General features: G+C 41.4%; 1 protein-coding gene across 1 annotated transcript in view; it reads right to left on the reverse strand.

Annotated features, from left to right (window-relative positions):
• Positions 1–4357, reverse strand: part of CNTN1 (contactin 1) — a 201165-nt gene extending 196808 nt beyond the window's left edge. The window contains exon 1 of the mRNA XM_056481790.1: positions 4176–4357. The gene's annotated coding sequence lies outside the window, so the exon portion shown is untranslated. The remainder of the gene's footprint in view (positions 1–4175) is intronic.
• Positions 4358–20761: the final 16404 nt, after the last annotated feature.

The raw sequence follows: 20761 nt of genomic DNA on the forward strand, positions 1-20761 counted from the left end.
TGGAGAAGAACGAAAGCCACCTTACAGTCTCTGAAGAGAAATAAAAATTGAGACCAAGGTCTGCTAAAAGCACAGAAAAAGTGACTAGAGACTGCAGAAAGGAGACCAGACGGGGCTGACACAGCAAATCAGGATGATAGTTTCCAAGAGATAAAGGAAAGTAAACAGAAGGAAAGCTGACAAGAAAAAAACAAGGAGACAGAACAGGGTGAGACACTAACCAAAATCTGGAATGGTCAAGACTAGGAATAGCTAAAACACTGAGACTGGCTACAGGACACATAGGTGCTGTCAACAGGATACCTGTAAACAACAAAGTGAAAATAACTGTGCTTGCAGAAGTTTAGCAAAAAAGCCCTCATACGCCACAACACATTTTAAAGCCTACAGTACAAACAACTTCAGTCTTCCACCACTTGAGCAAACGCACTACAAGTTATGCAATTCAGTTTTACCACTGCTGTACATAAAAGGAACTACACCCTTATAATATCACTCATAATGGCAAAAGGTCAGGAGCTTTTTGAGAAGGATTACACTTTTCCATTTCTCTTTGTAACCACTGTAGGTCCAACAGAGTACAACAATAGGAAATTTACTTGGAAAACTTAAATTTTTCTGCATTTTCATGGTTGTTTGTTGGCTTGTTTTTTTGGTTTGTTTTTTTTTTTTTTTTCCAATTACCTAAAATTTAATTGTCTAGGTTTTAAGCACATTTATAGGACATGTATGCGTCACAGCTAAGGCAAGACGGATAGGGGTGGAAACACCATCAGCCTTCTCACTGGCATTCCTTACCAGTCTTCATTTGCAAGCCCTACACGTTTTCATATTCAGTCCTTATTCTCATACAACTCTGAACTCAACACATTTTCTTCTACAACACTGTCTCTTTTTCTCATAAGCCTCTCTGTTAATTCTGTATAACTCTGTCTCCTTATCTTCTAGACCTCTCTGTTAAGTCTGGTTCCATTCTCTTATTAGCAGCTTGCACTGATTCCTTTACCTATGAGCAGTTTCCATGGCTCTGGTTCCTCCTTTCTGCATGGCTGGCTACCCCAAGCTTTCCCTGTCCCAGCTGCCTAACCCTGGACTGTCACTCATACAACATTATCTTACCTTATCTGGCCCTTACACAACCACATGTCCCTTAGTGCCTCTCAGCACAGCCAGTAGCCTTCTAATGTCACTGCATTTCTATCTCCAAGTGCCAGTGTCTGGTGGAAAGCTGGCCTACTCCTTTATATCCTGCAGACGGACTGGCCGGGCACTGATGTTTCTTCTTTGGTAATCAGTACAGCTGCAAGTTATTGGGGAAGATACCCTCCCGCACTACCCTAGCTCTCCACATGCATGCACATTTTACTTCACAAACTACACAAAAGAATATTATTAAGGTTACTAAATCAAGCATTCAAAAGGTGTAAAATGACAAACTGTTGTCTGTGCAACCATAATTAGATTCCCTTGAGTGTGTCTGGCATTTTACAATACTTATGAAGTCATAAAATACTTATGTGCTTCTTATTCAAAGTTACCTTGCCACTGAAGATGATACAGAACTTTAGGCAGGTAGGACTCTTGTTTTATCTACTAAAGAACTCAGCTTGCACAAAGAAAAAGGGACAGGGGCTCTGCAGTATGCCACAAAGACTTTAATGGTTAACATTCTCTCTGTTGTAGCTCCCCTCACTGCCCTTACTGTATGCAGCAAACCATTTAACCGAAAACTTCCGTAGTTTGTAATTAACTGTAGATTTCTCTTTTTCCCCATTCACTCTGCTTACACTCACAGACATGGAGCAGTTAGGACTATTAAAAGAAGCAGTAGCTTCTATAACTTGGGCAAACGTATTTACAAGAATTGTAGAAATTTCAAACTGGACATCAAAAATGAGTGAATACTTTTCACCTAATCCTCTCTGTGTCTTTCTTCACCAACTGTAGAAGTCTTGCCTCACCTTAAGTAGTGTTTGATAAACTACTAGTACTTTGTGGGGCACTCTGATCACATAATGATAACCACCTTAGCAAAGCTCATACAGATGTTATCAGTTCTGTCTTCAAAGCAGAGCTGAGTAACACTGAATGAATAAATCATGGGCTCACATAATGATCAATGAAAAATACTGAATTCTCTTAAGTGAGCTTAATCTATCCCATGCAGTGAAAGACAGGATTCCTGTGGGAAAAAAAATAGTATGTGATCATGTAATTAAAACTGTATCAGAAGTACATGCTCAAAAAAGGAACTTAAAACCTCTTTGTTTCACAACCTTAACAATGTGGAATTTCTCTACAAAATGTGTTTAAGATACTCAGTTTAAAACTCTATAAAATCAAGTGGGTTCTTGCACTATCATGAAGTTGTGTTTGGGTTGCATTACTTTTCAGCACCTCTCAAAAGTGAAACTGTAAATCTCTTGCTGGTTTAGAACAGCACTGTAGATAATACAAATATGGACCAGGACAGAAGTGTTTTGCTTAGGTTATTTTTGCTTCTTGCAAAATTTAGAGTCAGAAAAGGTATCTTTTTTTTAATAATGTCAGCTATCACTAAAGAAAAAAATGAAGCAACTGATAACATGTAATAACACATCTTTGAATGTAAACGACCAAACAAAAGATTCATACTTTCAACTGTTTTCAGAAACATTAAGGTGAGTTCATATTAAAGAAATTCTGGTGCACTATCATTTATACAACATAGGCCAAAGATCATCCTTTCACAGAGATCTGTACAGTATTTGCACTACAAGGACATTTAAAAGTTACTAATGGTAGATTTAAAAAATTGAGAATTTTTATAACTTCTAATTATTTCAGAAAGCTTTTTCCATTTTATGTAATTTCACGGCCTGTGTTCATGATTTTTACTGGTTTACAAGTAATTCTATACAAAAGAGTGAAACTAAATATTATACTTGTTAATACCGTCTTTGATACAGCCACCTCTGCACAGGTGGCTGCATTTTAAAGGCATATTTTTCTCTACTAATAATTACATAATGGCTTATCTTTAAAACGCTAGAAAACCCTTTTTAATATGCTTTAATATAACCGTATCATAATATTGTTATATAACTGTGACTATGCTAGAATATAACACTCGAGAAGATTCACAGCTCGGAGGTCACAGTTTACTTTCATTACTAAATGGAGCATAGCTGATTAACAGCATAGATAATCTGCCGTAGATTTCATAAACAGAATTAAACAGCGCTTCAGAGAGCAGCTGCAGTTCCTGGAGAGCCGCTCACCGAGGTGCGGCTCAGGCGCGGCCCCTCGGGCAGGCTCAGCTTTTCCAGGTGCCTTTGGCGCAGCTCAGCAAGGCTCAGCTTTTCCAGGTGCCTTTAGCGCAGCTCAGCAATGGCATTTCTGCCCTCTCCAGCAGCTTATTACAGCCGCTCCGAATTACTGACATGCACGGAAACGCGGCACTGAAATAGACATTACTAGCATTTTACAATGAGAAAACAAAATGAAACATTATTATTTTTACTGCAAGAAGGTGGACTAAAAAAAAAAAAAAAGAAAAAGCCCACCCTTTTTAGCCCGTCACCACCAAACACACCCAAAACGCAGATAAATCAGCGTACAGCGCAAGGCACATAGACCGTGGTGCTGAAATGATGCGCTGGAAGACGGCGGCACGGACGCGTTTTCACACACGCTGCCAAAATCCATCGGTGCGCCGTGGGAAACGGAGAGGAAACCGCGCACGAGGCTTCCTTCCCCTGCGGCAGCATCCCGGTCCCTCGCCAGCCGGCATCCCCGCCGAGCCGGACCGGCGCGGACGGCGCTCGCCGGGGGATTACCCGGGGCGGGCGGCCCACTTTCGGCAGCCCGGGGTGCCGAGTAATCCCGTGCCCAGCGGGCAGGCGCCGGGGAGGGGGCGGCTTCCCCTGCCCGCCCCGCTTCCCGTGCCGGGAAAGGGCCGCCGCCCCCGATCGGGTTCCACCCCGGGCACTCTGGGCTGCCCCGCCGCCCCGCACCTGCCCCAGCTGCCCCGGCAAAGTTGCGGCTCCCCGCCGCGGAGGGCACCCACCCGGGGCGGTGCCCCCTCCCCAGGGCCCCGCGCCGCTCCCTCACTGCCAACGCGGGACCCGCCGCGCTGCGCTGCGCTGCCGCCGAGCCAGCCCAGCCCTGCCCTGCCCTGCCCTGCCCTGCCCTACCTGCGCAGTGCCGCCGCACGGCCGGGCTGTCACCCCGCGCCGTCCCCACCTCCGTGCGCACCGGGCACGTCTCGGACGGCCCTGCCCGGACGGCGCGGCTGGCGCGGCGCGGCGCGTCCTTGCCGGGCTCGGCTGGGCTGACAGCCGCCCGCGCGGCCCCGCCCCGGCCGCGCGCGGGGCCGCCGGGGCCGAGCGGGGCCGAGCGGGGCGCGGGGAGCGGCGGCGGCTGATTGGACGGGGGTGATGTCACTCGTGCGCGCGCGAGCGGGCGGGAGCGCGCGCGGCGCGAGCGGGGCGGTGAGGCAGAGCGGGGAGCGATGAAGGCGGAGCGGGGGAGCCGGCGGGACCGGGTGCCCGTGTCCCCGCTCCCGAGCCGTGCGGTGAAAGCGCGGTGAGAAGTGCCGCGGGGCGGAGGCGCGCACCGGCCCGCAGCCCTGCTGCGGTGGGCGGGATGAGAGGGGCCTCTGCAGAGCGGGAGGGGCGGAGGTGAGCGGGGCCGGGGCCGGAGGGGGCTCGGCAGCGCTCCGTCCGCGCCCGTCCCGCTGGCCGGCACACGGCTGCGGCTGGAACAGCACCCTGCGCTGTCCAGGGAGCGTGTGCGGCAGCGGCTGCTGCTCTCACATACACACACAGCCACAGACGCACAGACACGGGCACGGAGTGACACGGGCACAGCCACACGCCCAAAGGGCGGCTGAAGCCCAGGTTAAACTGCCGCCCCTACCCCCGAGCGCGGCTCTCAACTGCGCCGGCATCCACGGAGCGCATCAAAGCAGAGGCGGGAGATGGGATGGACCTCAGGGATGCAGCAGAGATCCCCGAGGGATGTGCTTGGCAAGGCCAGGTTCAAACTTTCAATCCATACCCTCCTCATAAGCTAGGAGAATTTTTTGAAATGACACGATTTGCTTTCAGCCTCAATTTATTTTCTGAACTTTGCATCTTCCATGTAGGACCATATTTCTTAAATCTCTTTCATTACCACAAAAATGAGCTATTTATTTTTAAAGTGTCTGCTTGTCCCTTGAGCCCAAGTCTTGTAGTATTTTCCACTTTGTAAATTGAAGAAATCGAAATTCCCAGAGGAAAAAAGAAAAAGACAAAGATGGGGCTTGCTGCATATCCCCTTGTAGAAAGCTAACAGGTCCAGAGAAATGGAGACATGATCCCCTGAAGAGTCATCAGCTGCCAAATTTGTGACGACTGCTGCAGGGAGAACTCATGAGGAGCAGAACATGAAACCTGCAAATTTTCGAGACATGAATTCATCCTGTATATGAAATGCAATTTTTGATGGTACCAGGGCCTGCTACCTTGACATTTTATATTTACAGAGAGTGACAGATAAGACACAGTTACTAGCAGGCACAGCAGAAATCACACTTGACTAGGTTGCACCACCTGCATGACAGTAAATGACCAGAGAAAGTGAAAAACTTCAGCTAGTCCAAGGCTCTCTTGTTTCTTCATGATCAGTCCTCATGGTGGGGGTAACACCAAAGCAACATACATTTCCCCTTATGAAAAATCAGGTTTCTGCAGTTCCTTTTTTTCCCAGCCACTTGAAGTAAGGAGGGGAGGATTGCTTCACTTGTAGCTGTCGTCTTGGGTAGCTCTCACGTCTGAAAGGATTTGAGCTCTAAAACACAAGATAGCACTGACTTTACAGCTTTACTGTTTGCTGATTGCACCAAGTATGGTTATGTCAAATTCAGTGAGCTCACACACTCTCAACAATATGGATCAGAAGCTTGTTAAAGAATAAAAAAGATGGTTCATTAAAAACCCAAACCCAATAAATTTTCATTTAATCATTCCAGAGTTGGAGATTTAGACTTGGGTCTTTAATTCCTTGTATCTTAATCCAATACTGTCTATTGTTATGTGTTCACAAACATTCAGAAGAGGAGAAGAGCTGTCACCGCTGGTGTGCTCTCAAAGCAGCAGGGACAGAGATTACATGCCAGGGAGAAAATTGGGTGGTAGAAAAAGTGCAGAAAAAAACCTGGGAAATAAAGACTGAACATATTAAGCATATTAAGGTAAACAGGTTAGATTATGCATAGTGGCACAGTATATAGTAATGAAACAGAAGGCATTTGAGGTATTAGTGAGCTTTGAATCTCTGGCACAGACCTCACACGAATGTCAGATTTTAGACACCTTAACTACTTTCTTATAGTGAGGACTGTAAAACTGTTTCAGCCCTTACCAGGATTTAGAGCAGTCTTACAGCTGCTCTGAATGGCATTCAGTCCCCTGAGGCTGCATTTGCTGCCAGAAGCTCTAAAACACACAGCTCTAGGATGAGCTGGTGAAGAAGTGCTGTGGCATGTCCCCTCTGATGTACAGCACGGGCTGCTATATATTTCACTTAACACTTACAGTACTCTCCTCCCTAGTATTCAGTAATATCAGTTTATGATTCCATTGCCAGAAGTTAAGATGGCTGTCTTACACATTTTGAAGCAGGGTAATTTTTTTTACTTAAATATACCAGTGGGTGTCTCTGCACTGCACAGAACATCCCTGTCTCTCCCTTTGCCTGATTCAAACGTCCTTCACTAGAATCAGGGAGTCAGTAAAGCAAAACGGGAACAGAAGACATGCAGAAAGCAGAAACACAGTGCTTTCAGCATGCTGCGCATTTGCAATCATCAGCTGCTCATTATTCCATAACACTCTCCCTATGATCAATGTATATTTTAGTTCATACACATACCTACATCTATGGGTACTTGATTCCTGTGGGCAATTTGCTCACTAGAAAGAGTCAAAAGTCATTTGGGATCCAAACATAAGGATGAAATAGACACAGATTCAGCCTGCAGCACTTATGGAGGGACAGCAACCACTGACCTCACTTCGTATTTTTACAATACTCATAGCATCCGTGGGAGGAAGGGAGGGGGGAGGGAATATGAAGCAGGGACAACAGCTTTCTATTATTGTAATAAAATGGAGACAGAGACCAGCATGAGCTTTGTATACTCCTACCCAGTCCCAGCAATCTTTTAGAGGATTAATGAGATTAGAAGTCCCTATTGTTTTGTTGATGGCTGTTTATTTGAAAAATGGCTCTTCTTGTAAACATACAGAAATGACCATATGTTACTCCATACCCCAATGCTGCCCTGGGATAATACTGAAAGCAGAGAATAAATATCATGTTCCAAATGCAAATTTTGCAAAAAAAAAAATTAAATTTCCCTTCAACTCTGTGTCTGTGGAGTCTTACCTGATTGAGGGTAATGCATTAAAATAGACTAGGAGTATTACTTTGAAGAATCTTCCTGCAGCTTATGCTGGTAAAATAAGGCTAACAATGCTAAGAATCCCTTTAAAAATCCATGGTTATTTGAATTCCACATGTATATTTGCAGACATAATTTGAACTCGGTCTGTACCCAAGCCTATCATCCATGAAATTGACACATGCAAGTTCCTTTTCATTGCTTCCAAATGTTGCAAAATATTTCCCATGGTATTAAATATTTTCAGATGAAAGGAAGTTTTAGAGTCAGACTTAACTGAGCTGAGCACTATTCTTGTTGAATTGCAAGCTTTTCAGAGTGAATGAAACACATCAGAAAGGTAATTTTAATTATAAGGCTTAAAATAGAACATACGGCAAGACTTAAGGTTGAAATTAGATTCTGTATCATATGAGTCTATTCTCAATAGCTTGAAGTTTAATCATTGAGGCTGTTATTTCCTATGCTTGATCTCTTTCATGAACAAAATGTTTCTGGAAAATGATACAGACACTTTTGAGGATGTTAAAGGATTAAATTAGATTCTTTTAATGAAAAACAACTTTTTCAGCCATTCTTGTAATGGGAATACTGTCCCTATATCCCTCCTCAGAAGGGATTAAGAACTTGAGGTCTGGCAATAAAAGTAGCTTAGAGCTCAGACAGGTTTTTTTGTACAAACAAAAATATTAATATCTAACAAAGAACTGGAGCAGGAGAGAAATTAAGAGGATGACATGATAATATGTTTACAATCTGTTGGTCACTGACTGGTACCATATGCTCTGGATACCAGTCCAACTTTGGTCACTAGGTTGCTGTAAGTTGCACTGGAGTTTGTTTAAAAAGCAGTCACATTGTGTCATGGGTTGGGTGGATATAAAATGAGATTTTCCTCTCAGCAGGCAGATCTCAACTTTCCTGTGAATCTATCCACAAATTAAAATATTTAACATTCTCTTGAATTTATTTTCTCTATGAGCTATTACTAGGATAGCACAGGACAGGTGACTCAAGTGCAACTTCAGAGAAGCTGAAACTGCCCAGATTCCCTTCAGAGTAAAAAGCACAATCTCTCACCAGTCCAGTCCATATACCCATGGATGCATATGGCCAGATGCAAAGACAAACAGCCTTTTCACAGCAAAACAAAGGAGGAAACCAAACCAAAGATTTTTAGAAAGTAGATTGTGTGGCCGTCTATCAGCCATTTCTCACATGTGAGAATGATTCTATTGATTACTGTTGTATTGTTGAAGCCCACAGTTACTCATTTAGCCCTGGTGATAGACCATCAACTCATGAACACAAAATTCTTCAGTTTACTGACAGTTTCATATATTAGGAAGATAGTTCAGTTTTTTTAAGTATATGTGAAAATCTGCATAAACACCATGGAAAAAGGATACTAGTATTTACTGCTGTTGCAAGTCTTTAGATTTAAGCGGTATCGTGTTACCTTAACTTTTTCACCCTGATCCTTTTTCTCACCCTCATCTTATGTATTGTAGTTTTGCAAGGGCTTAGTGAGTTTCCTTCTAGGAATTCCTGTTTCATTCACTATAAAAAGTGAATACAACATCTCTGTATTATTTCTTTATGTCTAAAACAATCAACAGATTCAGGCATGATTGACAGCTAAATGGTGCTGAGTAAAAATTCCTCTTCTTTTTTCATTGTGACCATGAGTGCATTTCCTGATGTTCTCCAAGGTTCCCATCTTCAAAACCTTTCTTTCAAAAATTCAGGTTTGACAAAATTTTAGTATCTTCATTTCATTATATATACATCTAAGATACAAAAGGGCATGTGGAAATTTCTAAATAAATTGAACACATCTCAGCAACTAGATGCCCTGTTTTTTTCAGAAATGCTAAACGTTTTCCATTGCCATTTCTTTATAGGCAAAGGAGAAGGTAGATATAAGATTAGCCAAAATCAGGGCTGAGACTGGCACGTCAAGCTGGTTGAATAAGGAGAACATCTACTGTCTTTGAAAATAAAAATGACTGAAGTGGCTTGCACAGTAACACATATACTGTGAAAGATATGGAGCCTAGTTCTTCTGTCTTGATAACTTCTTTTAAGCACTTTCTGCTATTGAAATCGTGCTGCAATGTAAGGCTTTCACAAGAAAATACACAGATTTCAAAGAAAGTAATTTCATTCAAACCTCAGTAACAATGCAAACATAATCTTTACTTTGGACTCTGGATTTTTGTGTTCTTTCAGCATCATTTTGTGAGGGGAAATTTATAATGCATATTTCTATGTCAGTTTTTATTTGCTTTTTAATATAAAATATTCATCAGACATACAAAATGAAATAATTAATTTACTTCAAAGAAGAGGAATTTCTGTGCAGTAGAGTTCAGAATATCTGTAGAGGCTACAGCATGCTCCAGTTTTCTGAATAGTATTAAACAATTTTTTTATGATATTTTGAGAAGCTCTTCTAGAAGGAGCATTTCTAATGGAAGTCTCTCAGTCACTGAAGGTATTTGTGTATTATATACTTAGCACTAGTATCAGATGCATTCCTCTAAGGTGTGGCAGATGTCTTGGACTTCTAGTACATTTATATTTGCACTAGCCTACTAGTCATTGCTTATTAGCAAGGTCCTTTAACCTTCTTTTCCTAAATCTTATCTGAAATCTGCCTGACAGGACAAGATAAAGAAGCCAATACAGCCCGGCCTGTTTGTGGGAGGAAATGGGAGAAAGATTAGTGCTAAAAATTGTATGTCCACTTTATCTCTGCTGTTAGTTGCCATCAAGCAACTAACTAACTAAGTAGTGGGTGGATTCTTTGTTACTGCTATTGTCTTTAGCTGGGGAATATGGCCATGTCTGTGTCGAGGCTGGGATGCCACAGTGCTTGCAAAGCTACTCTGAGAATATCTGATGTGCAAATGCCTAAAACAAAACGACCACAATATCAGCTCAGTGGGAAAGACACAGCCAAGATTGTTGCTTGCTAGCACATTTGCCTGTTGATCACCGGTACAGTAGATAAGGTGTATCAAAATGATGACTGGAGTAGCATCAAAATATGTCACCAAAGACTACCATCATCTTCACATAGTTTTAATTCTTATTTCATTAGCTGAACAGCCCTGCTTAAATACCACATTTTCTATGTATCTTTGTTTTCTTAATATCCTGTCTTAGGCAGCCTAACTTCAGCATTATCAGGTTCAAAAGTTGTACTACAGCTTTTCTTTCCTTGTGTCCTGATAAAATTGGGCATTGTGTGAATGCCATGGTGAGCTTTTTTGACAATGTAGATGCTGAAAAGCATGCTGTAGCCCTACAGCTACAACATGAGGGACATAGAATCTGTCACATACCTGCTAGTGGTAATGAAAAGGCTACAACCCTGAAACCTCCATTCATAACTGAAATCTGTTTGTTCACCTTGTCTTGACTGCATGTGTATATATGTAAAGATATAGATGGATGATGGAGATAGAGAGAGATGATATTGAGATAGATACAGGCATGTATGCATGTTCCTGTGCACAAATGGATTTAGAACAGTTTTCGTCTGGAAGGAAATAATGAAAAGGACTATGTCCTAATTTTCATCCAATAAAATCTTTTCTTTATGACCTCCAAAAAATTCTTTAATCTTCTCAACTAAAAATGACAAAACTTAATGTAAAGAATTCTCATGAGACTGATGCAAATTGGTTGCTCAGTAGTTGAGATCTTCTAATAAAAGGCTAATCTTTTAACTTGATCAGAAACTTCCACTTCAAAAGATTATACTTTTTTCATTCACGTTTTTTCAAGCAAGGTATTTTTTCTTCTAAAAGGACACAAAAGTAAAGAGATTAAGGGAGAGGTAATAAAAGGCTCCAGTGAAGTTAGGATTTTTTCCTTGGTGGTTTGGTGTGATTTGTGCTTAGCAGATACAATAACTAAGGGGACAAAAACCCCCAACAATTAATGCCTATCTAGTTCCTAACATTTTTGTGACTAATCACAACAAATTGCATAGTTACATTGCAATGCACACAATTCCTCTGTTCAAAGGGTCGTTTGGAAAGAAAAATTTAAATTCAGCCGGTTATCCATCTGTTTTGGGTTTTTTTTCATCCAGTGACATTCTAATGGAACATGTAGAAACTGTTCTGAACAGCTACCGAAACTTGAAGGTCTCTATCCCGGATAAATGACATAATTTCTTCTTCTTCATTTCTCTCCCATTAAATCTTAATTTATTTTCCCCAAAGCTTCAGTTGGAGACTCTTAATCCTGCTGGGATTTAGGAGCTAAGTGTTACTGGGGTGCAGACTGTACTTAGGAAAATGCGCACATTGTACAAGAAACATAAAATCCAGGGAATTTAAGTTATTAGAAGCTATGAGTTTATATGATACAAGTCTTAGGTATCTGAAATGACAGTTAGGTGGCACTTAGGTCCTTTTGTTAACCTGCATGTCTGCTTCTCTGCAGATATGTCAAGACCAAATTGTAACATATTGGTCTAACCTCCTCATACAGCAGTCTAACCTATATTGAGGAAGGATAAAAGGCAGATGATGTTAAATACTAGGAGTTTTTTAAGGTTCATCGTAATAGATGCTGTTGACTGCCTACAAAAGCAGTTGGAAAAGAATACTCAAGGTCATTAGAAGTGACCCAGAGTCAAGGTGGGAAGGTGTCTGAGAGATGTGACAAGGGCCTGCCATGGCATGCTGTTAATACTTGCATTGTTGAGAGGAGCAATAGAGAATATCACAGGGCTTACAGTGGCAGAATAGTGTAGAGAAGGCTCTCGGCCAGACACGAGAAGTAGGACACAGTGATTATGTGAGTGATGATGATTAAATTTATTGCTAATACAGTATCTAAATATTGCCAGTGCAGCATGTAAATAACAACTCTATCAGCTATTACATGGATTATAGTGTGCTCAGGTTGTGGCCCCTCCTGTTGAGTCAAGAGCTTCAGTGAGACCCACATGCTTTCTAAACTTCCAGGTGTGGCTTAGTCCACTTAGTCTCAGATTTGATCAACAGTTTTATTTTTAAAGGGTTCTAATAAAAACTGGTTCAGCTAGAAACATACACGTTGACAATCTTTGGCATTTTAGAATTCACAATTAAAAGCAGCAAAACATCTATGTAGCTACTTCTGGATTTTATCTCCTTGTTTGACTGGATGTTTTTCATTCACGCATACAAGAGGGACTGTTTCCTGTCTTTGGGCTGAATGCACCCTGCAGGAGTCCCTGCTGGGGTGTGTGTGGAGGGAGCAGTCCACGTTGAAGCTTCCTGTAACCTTAGGAGACAAGTTTTCCCAATTGGCCCAGTCTCCAGCAGCATTTTATACCTATATGCAGGCTGATGAGTTCCAAAGCAAATGGCAAACTCTTCATCTCCCCCATCGCTGGAGCACATTAATTATGTGAGCACCTAGATGGTTCCTCCTGCAATACCCACCTGGTGTTTGCATCTTTGGACAACCACATTGGCCATCAGAGATGGAGAAGGGGGATGGGGGGGCCAGGCTCCCCAGTTGAAGTGTGAGGGCTAGGTTCATGCTATAGCTAGAGTAATATATTCATTATCAGATTATTGTATTTTCAATCATTAAAAAATAATCTAAAAAGAAGGAGCATGTCACTTCTAGCCTAAGATTCTTTCCTTGAAAATCTATCCCTTTCCTGTGTTATTATTTTCTGTAAAACACTATTTTTAATTGAGAAAAGAATAGGAAGCACTTTTTAGCTTCAGTGTTTGAGTATTTAACCCTGCCTTGCTCTACAAAATCAAATTTCTTCATACAAGATCACATAGGTTTTTTTCCTCTGAACTCATCAACTGTGTTAAATTAAACAATATAGCATTGAAACCTTACCAGATACACAGGTTTCTACCAGAGCTTCCCTTGGAGGGTAAGGCAGCCAGACTGCTTCCATGATTCATGGCTGTTCCACCTCCCCCTTCTTTCTTCTTCTCAACTTCAGCATTTCCCCCCAGCATATTTCTCTCCCTTTATTACAATGGTTCCATTCTGAATATTACCTTGCACAGTGCTAGAATCATTTTCAGTCAGTTACTTGCAGGAGAAAAAGAGAAGAAAACTCTAAGCTCTGGAGCTAGTGGAGACAACTTTTCCTCAAGTGGATAAATTTTTAATTGTGTTTTTATTGCTTGAGGATCCAAAATACAGAAGCCAATGAAGATGAACAAAAATCACCCTCTATAAATTTGCCCTACACACAGACCCTTAAATACATATACAGCATTGGACTGCATTTCTTTTTGCCATCTTGAAAAAACTCATCAAGTTTGACAGGAAATAAATAGTTAGCATACAACACAGAATAATTTCATTTAATGGAATAACTAGGGATCACAAGAAGATTTCTGGGAGTTCAATGTATATTACCCAGGTGCACTGGAGTCCTGAAATAGCTGGTTGAAGAACCTTTCTCTGTACAAGAGGGTGTTATGAAGTGATCCCTAGAGCTTCATTATAAACATATTTTTAGATAGCTACTTGGAACTCTTGTTGAGATAAAAAAACACTATGTGTAGAAAGAGATACTAGTTAATTCCACTCCTTTTTGTAACGGCTACAATATTTCCTGTTCTTTTCCATGAAATTTTGACTCCCCAACAAGTTTCCATGGATTTTCCAAGGCAAAACCCCATAGTCTTGCTAAAGGGAAAAAAAAAAAAAAGATACCATACCTTGTAAAAATAATATTTTATTTTTTTTTTTGCAGCGTGTGGTGTTTGTAAATTGGTGTGCAACACTTATTTCATTGTGACTACACAGCCAGCACATGCCTGTATTTCCTAAATATCACCATATTTTTAAAAAGTAATACACTGAATGTGGTTTTGCCAAAATATATCACAGATAAAGCTGTTATGTTCCCCTAAACTGCTAAGCACTGAAATTCAGACATTGTTAGAGAAGTTTATTGATTTTCTTGTCACTGTGTCACGCAAAGATTGATAAAGACCCTTATACACAAATGCCTTCCCTTGCTGATGAGGTTAATGAAACTACCTACATGGTGAAATTTGCTGGATCAAGCTCCTAATTTCCAGCTTAGCATTTTGAATAGTAGGAAAAATGATTCATCAATATTTAATGTACATATTTGCTCATTTTCCAGTGACCTCCTGATAACTGACATGTTCCAGACTGCAGTCACTGAAATTGCATTATAAATAAACAATATAGACACAAAAAGCCAAGTGCACAGGTGGGTAAATGAGCAGATCCCAGAATGCCACAGGGTTATTGCTCTCTGGAGTTAACACTGAGAACAACAATATATCCCCTTACTATGATTTAAATTGTCTCCACAAAAAAAGCAGGTGCTCCAAGCAAGAGACCCAAATAGCTGTGAGATATTCTGTAACACTGTAGGAATACAAAACAAACCAAAGATCATAGACTGAGTGCAAATCAGAAGGGAGTGCAAAAGTCTCTGCTTATTCCCCCAGTGTTTGGCTAAGGTTGAAGCAAGATGCAGGTTGTTCCTGTGTGGGTAAGCAAGGACTGCCTTGGAAGCAGATGTGGATGAACACTTAGGGCTGTGGCCAGGCTGCTTCTGATCTGACCTTTGTTTGCAGTGCCAGTGGTGGAGAACACTGAGACACCATGTAATGGCCCCCAAAGCACCCATAGATCCAAGGTCATGTGTGACAGGAGATCGTGTAATTTTTTCATTCAGTTTCTGTTTTTCAAGCAGAATCTGAAAATCAGCTACGTCCAGTTAATTCCAGCTGCATTTAGGACTTTTAGACACGAGGACACATCTCAGGCATCAGCAGTGACACTGTCATGCTGTTAGGTGATACTTTCCAATAGACCCAGTCATCTCCACAAAATGCTGCAGCTACATGCCAAAAAAGGCTCCTTCTGCGTACAAACCTGACACCAGTAAAGCATAAAAGATGGAATTGCCAGTAATGATCCCATAGCAAACAAGAATTTTAAAGCCCCATACACAGAAAGCAAAAAATGAAGACAGGAAAGTCACTGTTAGGTAGAAAAACAAAAAAATAATCCAAACACAAAATCCAACAAGCCTGCAGCCTGCCAGCAGTCTTTTTGGAGCTCTGTACTGGTTTTCATCTCACAGCTGTTGAACACCAGCTGCGTGCACCTTATGTGGCAGCCCACATGCTATTCCTGCAGCTTTCCAAAGGGACCCCCTTGGTGAGCTGACCTTTTAGAGAGATTCTGGAGAAGAAATGCAATGTTTTCTGCCTGACCAAAAGGAAGGTAAAGTTGCTGAAAATTAAGGCTTTGATGTGTCCCAAATATAAATTACTAGCCAGCAGTGTGCTGCAGAGAACAGAGAGGCTGCTCACACCACATGTCCAACACTCCTGAGCTCTCTGCTGCTGTGCTGGTGGAACTAAGAAAAGTAAGTGTAATCTCTACAGCCTTACTATTCCTTATGCTAAAGAGCTTCCTACAGGTGTCATCATTGGGGCAACTGTAATATCAATGTTGCCTTATATTTGCATTTGGAAATTTTGTTCAACTTGCTTCTATTATTGCCAAAATAGGATATTTTTGGGCATACAGCTTGACATTTTCCATGCCCAAATACAGTCTTCAACAAATTCCTAAAATGCTGATGTATCTCTTTAGGAAACACTAGAACTTTATCCTTTGGAAATGGTCTTGTCATTAGAAGGGGATGTAGTTTTTTTGCCTTTACATCTGTAATTTTGGTCAAACTCAGGCAAATGACTGCCCAAATGAGTAAAGACTGCCACTGTTTTACAGGTTAAAGGTGTAATGTATCAGGGCACAATAAGCACAACAGAGTCAGAATATATTCAGGCAAAAAAAAATTAAATGTGCCATGCCTGGTACAGAGACCAGCTGGCCTGACATTGCCCATGGCATCATTATAATCTGCTTCTGTACAGCAGGGGGGCCTCATTGCTGCTGCCTGCTGGGAAAGGTCCCTGGCTGTGCTAGTTTCCAATTGTGAAACTGTTTGTCAGAGTGCTTGTTGGTCCAGATCAAAACTCTGCCATCACTTAAGAGTGCAGACAGGTGGGTGTCAGTACCCCAAGACTGTTTAATTTACTAGTACAGCTTTGACCTCAGAGCTGCTATGTGCCATCCTCACACACAAACATGCTTCATACTCCCTGTTCTGTAACACGCTTGAGTTGCATGAGCAACAGAGAGGGAATCTCTGTTGGCCCAGAGTTGCCTATAGCAAGCCAAACTTTCTTTGAAACTGCTTTTTTTGCCTTACTTTAGGACACCTTTATTCTCATGTTGGGGTCCTGGTATTGTGCTAGAAGCAGCCTGACTCAATACCTGCCAGATTTGATGTGCTGACCGAGGTGGTACTGGACAGAGAGGTCAAAGGGGAACATTGGACAGCTATCAGTTAGAGCTACTGGAGAGACAAGGAACAGGGCAGGGGAAACAGCATCAGGTGGACAGAACTGGTTGGAGCTCCATCAGTTACATCTCCTGTTAAATAATGCCAACCCATTCCCAGAGTATGTCCACAGTGCTACTTTGCACACTACTTAGCATATGCCCATTGAGACCTCTTGGTGGAAAAAGTAGTCTATGTCTATTTTGCAAATTATTACTATAATCCATAAAAAAGGCACTGGTGCTATGACTAAGTCAAAACACTCTAGGAAATGCTATTAGAAATTGAAATTGTATGTAACAATGTTTTGGTTTAAATAGTTTAAGCACATTTTTTTGGTTTTTTTCTGACAAAATTGCCATAGGCCATCCTTTGGGCTAAACTCAGGAAGGATGGCACATTTACAGTTGCAGTGCTCTGTTTGCCCCTGCAAACATTACCAACTTACAGCTGTAGTAATAAGCTGCTGAAGAGCATGTTGCTTTAGTATTGGAAAAATGAGTTTAGAACAAAGACAGGCTGCAGTTAATTACAAACACACTCAATGTACATCTGAGAGCTCTTCAGTAGTAATGAGAGCAGATATTCTATATTTGGTACAAGACATAGTAAAGGAATTTGACAAACTGTCTGTCTGATGGTAAAATTAAGGACTCATTGACTCTCTGGGGTGCTTAGAGTTATAAAGAATTGCCTTCAGAGAGATTACTTGAACTCTTGTGTTTTGTACCAGCATCTGTGCAAAATCAAACCTGAGGAGTTCAGTGTTGGTTTTATCTATACCATTCTTCAGCAGCCTTTCCTGCTTTTCTGGTAGGGAAGCTGTGTCAAGCTATCTCAAAATTTCACCAAGTTTTAGACATGGAAATAAAAGTGATGACCTGAGAAAATATAAATGAGATTTGCATCTCTTTTAAATATTACATGAGATGGACTATAAAATAATGAATATAATTGAGCCTTTGCTTTGCAGTAACAACATAGGGGATGATTGAGATAATAGGTCAGAGAAGGAGACTTAAAAGGAGGCAGCCTTTTAATATAGAGCTTACATAAACTTTTATTTAGTCATCAGATCCCTTTTTGAAATTATGAGATTTGGAGGCACAATTTGTACTCATTCTGTCACTATGGCATAAAACCTTCTTATTGTTTGGGCTCAGTTGTAAGTGTGTGTATTAAATAAAAAGCTAATACAAGATTAAAAATGGGGTCAAAACCAGGGTGATTACATTTTTTGTCGCATCTGGCATTTGGTGATTATTTCAGTGTCTTACAATGCAAGAGACCAATTCCATAAGAAATTGATTATCCATGCACATATCATGAGGCAAAGCCAGACTCACTCCTCATATTGAAAAAAGTTCCCTTATCTCCCAAGAATGCATTGTAGATTCTCCAAGATTCCACATACCTGTTGGTGTATTTCTGGATCAGGTGCAATGATGAAATTGCAGCGCCACTGTGAGGACACAGGTTTGCATCACCAGCAGACATCACAACCTCTCCTGACCTTTATTTTCCTTGATCCTTTCGGTCATTGGTCAGTGTGTGATTGGGATAGTCAGTGGGTTAATGAGGATTTGGCTGGCAGTCCAACAGCCTGTGTTCCTGGGGTTCATACAGGGCCAGTACAGGGCTTGGGGAAGTATGCTTGATTCAAGGCTGAGAAAAAAATGGTCAGAGTTAAGATTAAAATGCAAATTTTAATTGAATTTTTAATTTAATTAACATGCTCATGAAGGGAGCAATTAGACAAACTGCATGGTTTTGAAGGACTGTATTTGTGAGAAATGCTCCCAATAAATACCAGAGATTACCAATACAATTGATAACCATTCAAACAATTATTTTCAAAATGTTTGTCCCACACTGAAACCAGAGATTTCTTTTCTCTCATGTGTTTTCCCTCTTTTCTCAGGATTCATTTTTCAGCTCCACAAGACCCTTATCCAAGTACTTTTCCCCAACTTCATGTCCCAACTTCTGATCATCTCTGCAGCCTGAAGCCCACACAGCTATTTCTGTGCATCATTAAGGATTTCTGTGCCTCTTGAAATCTGGGCCTTAAACACGTAGGTGTCTATTCTTTTTGTCAAAATGAATGTGGTGCCAGAGGGAGGTCAGAGGGTTAATGTGCACTGTGTGTTCAGGGTTGTACAACATGGGGAGAAACTGCATCTTGGATTTCAGGTTGCACTCAAGGACAAGCTGAGTGTGCTCAGGAGCATCTTGGAGGCAGCCCAGATTCCAGGTTCTCTTCAGGTTCCAGATAGCTCAGCTAAGCATAGAAGTGTTGATGGGGGTCACAGTGAATTCAAACTTTTGTGAAAAAGAGAAGATATTCTCAGCAACAGGCCCTTTTTCTCACCATCTGCACCATTGTACACTACTGCAATATCTTACAGCCCAAAAAAAGGAATAATTTTAGGCTCTACTTTCTGTTGTTTCTACACAAAGAGAAAACAACAAAGCACTCTCTGGAAATGCAGTTCTAAATATTCTCTTTGGTTGCTTCTGAGGTTGTTTATGTAGTTAATAGCTTTCAAGTATTCATGAATAACTCTGCAGGTCAGTAAGAGGAATGCAAAATTGTTCTCTAGAAATGGTGTCGCTAGATAGAGCTGAATCCCATGTAATTTGGGAACTGATGAGTGTTTCTTCATTTTTAATTATGAGGGAAGCCTTCTGTTAGAATAATATTTTGTCCAGAATTACACATTCCCATTATCTACGGAGCTGGCAGGGGGAGAGGACAGAAGCTCTTCAGGCAGCAGAAGCTGAATTTAATGGGATTCACAGAAGAGATTTAAGGAGCTAATCATCCTTATAGCTGCTCAAGTTCAATTTTTATCCCCCAAAGCTACTAATTTTTAAGCATGCATTTTTGGCAGTGCTTTGCAGCAAATATCTCCCCTTGGGGCACTTTGAAATGTGCAGGCTGTGTTACATAAATGAGCTTCTTTGCCATCTCAGTAACCTATAAATGCCAGTGACACATAAAACTAGGTATTCCCTCATCTCAGCAGGCTGACCTAGTCCTAGCCTTGCACTTAATAAAATCTGAGGAGGACACAGTGGCAAGCAGAGCTACAGTCCTTAGATGCCAGAGTCAGAACTGACAGTATTGGATGCCCACAAAGTACCATCCAAACATGAGGAAGGCTCTACACCAGGATTCAATTAAAATGGCACTTTAACCCTCTGTTAGCCAAAGTAAATGCCATAGATGTCTGTATGTTTGATATTTCAAACATATATCAATATACACATGTATTCCATTTAGAGGAAAGAAGGTTAGAAAATGCAAACCTAGCAAATTATTTCTTTGCATACATTTATCCCTCCCTCAATTACCTCCATTGTGAGTTCAGTGCGATTTAAATTAATGGAGTAACAGGAATATTGTCCACAATTTGGAAGGAGACATTTTGGCACTATTTGGGCACCCCTTCTGCCTCATAGACACCTTGTTCTCATTAACACAATGCTTGTTAAGGAGCTGATTTTAACAGGGAGTAAATAGGTAGAAAAGGGAAATAACTGTGAGTTTTGGGGATTTTATCAACTCATTTTAGATGGGAGAGATACACAGCCATGCTTTCCTTGAGTTCCCAAAATTCCTGGCTTCTTTGAATCTATCTTGAACAAGTCTACTACCTCTGTAACACATCCTCCTTGAAACATAAGGGCATTATTTTAGCATACTAAATGCAAGGACAGCTGAACAACTCACCTCACAGCAGTTTCCTTCAAAAGGAATGCGTGTCCTGTGTCTATATGGCAGAACAGGGTCATTCATTGGTGTCTGGGCTCACAGCCCTGCACTGGGAGACAGCCAAAATTTGTCTGAAGCTGGCAGCCTTGCTGCCAGGGGAGGCAGGCTCTGGAGAGTTTCTCATCATCTCATAATTACTGCAGCACACTGAAAGAGAAGTAGGGCT

The sequence above is a fragment of the Oenanthe melanoleuca genome, chromosome 1A (assembly GCF_029582105.1).
Source record: "Oenanthe melanoleuca isolate GR-GAL-2019-014 chromosome 1A, OMel1.0, whole genome shotgun sequence".
NCBI lineage: Eukaryota > Metazoa > Chordata > Aves > Passeriformes > Muscicapidae > Oenanthe > Oenanthe melanoleuca.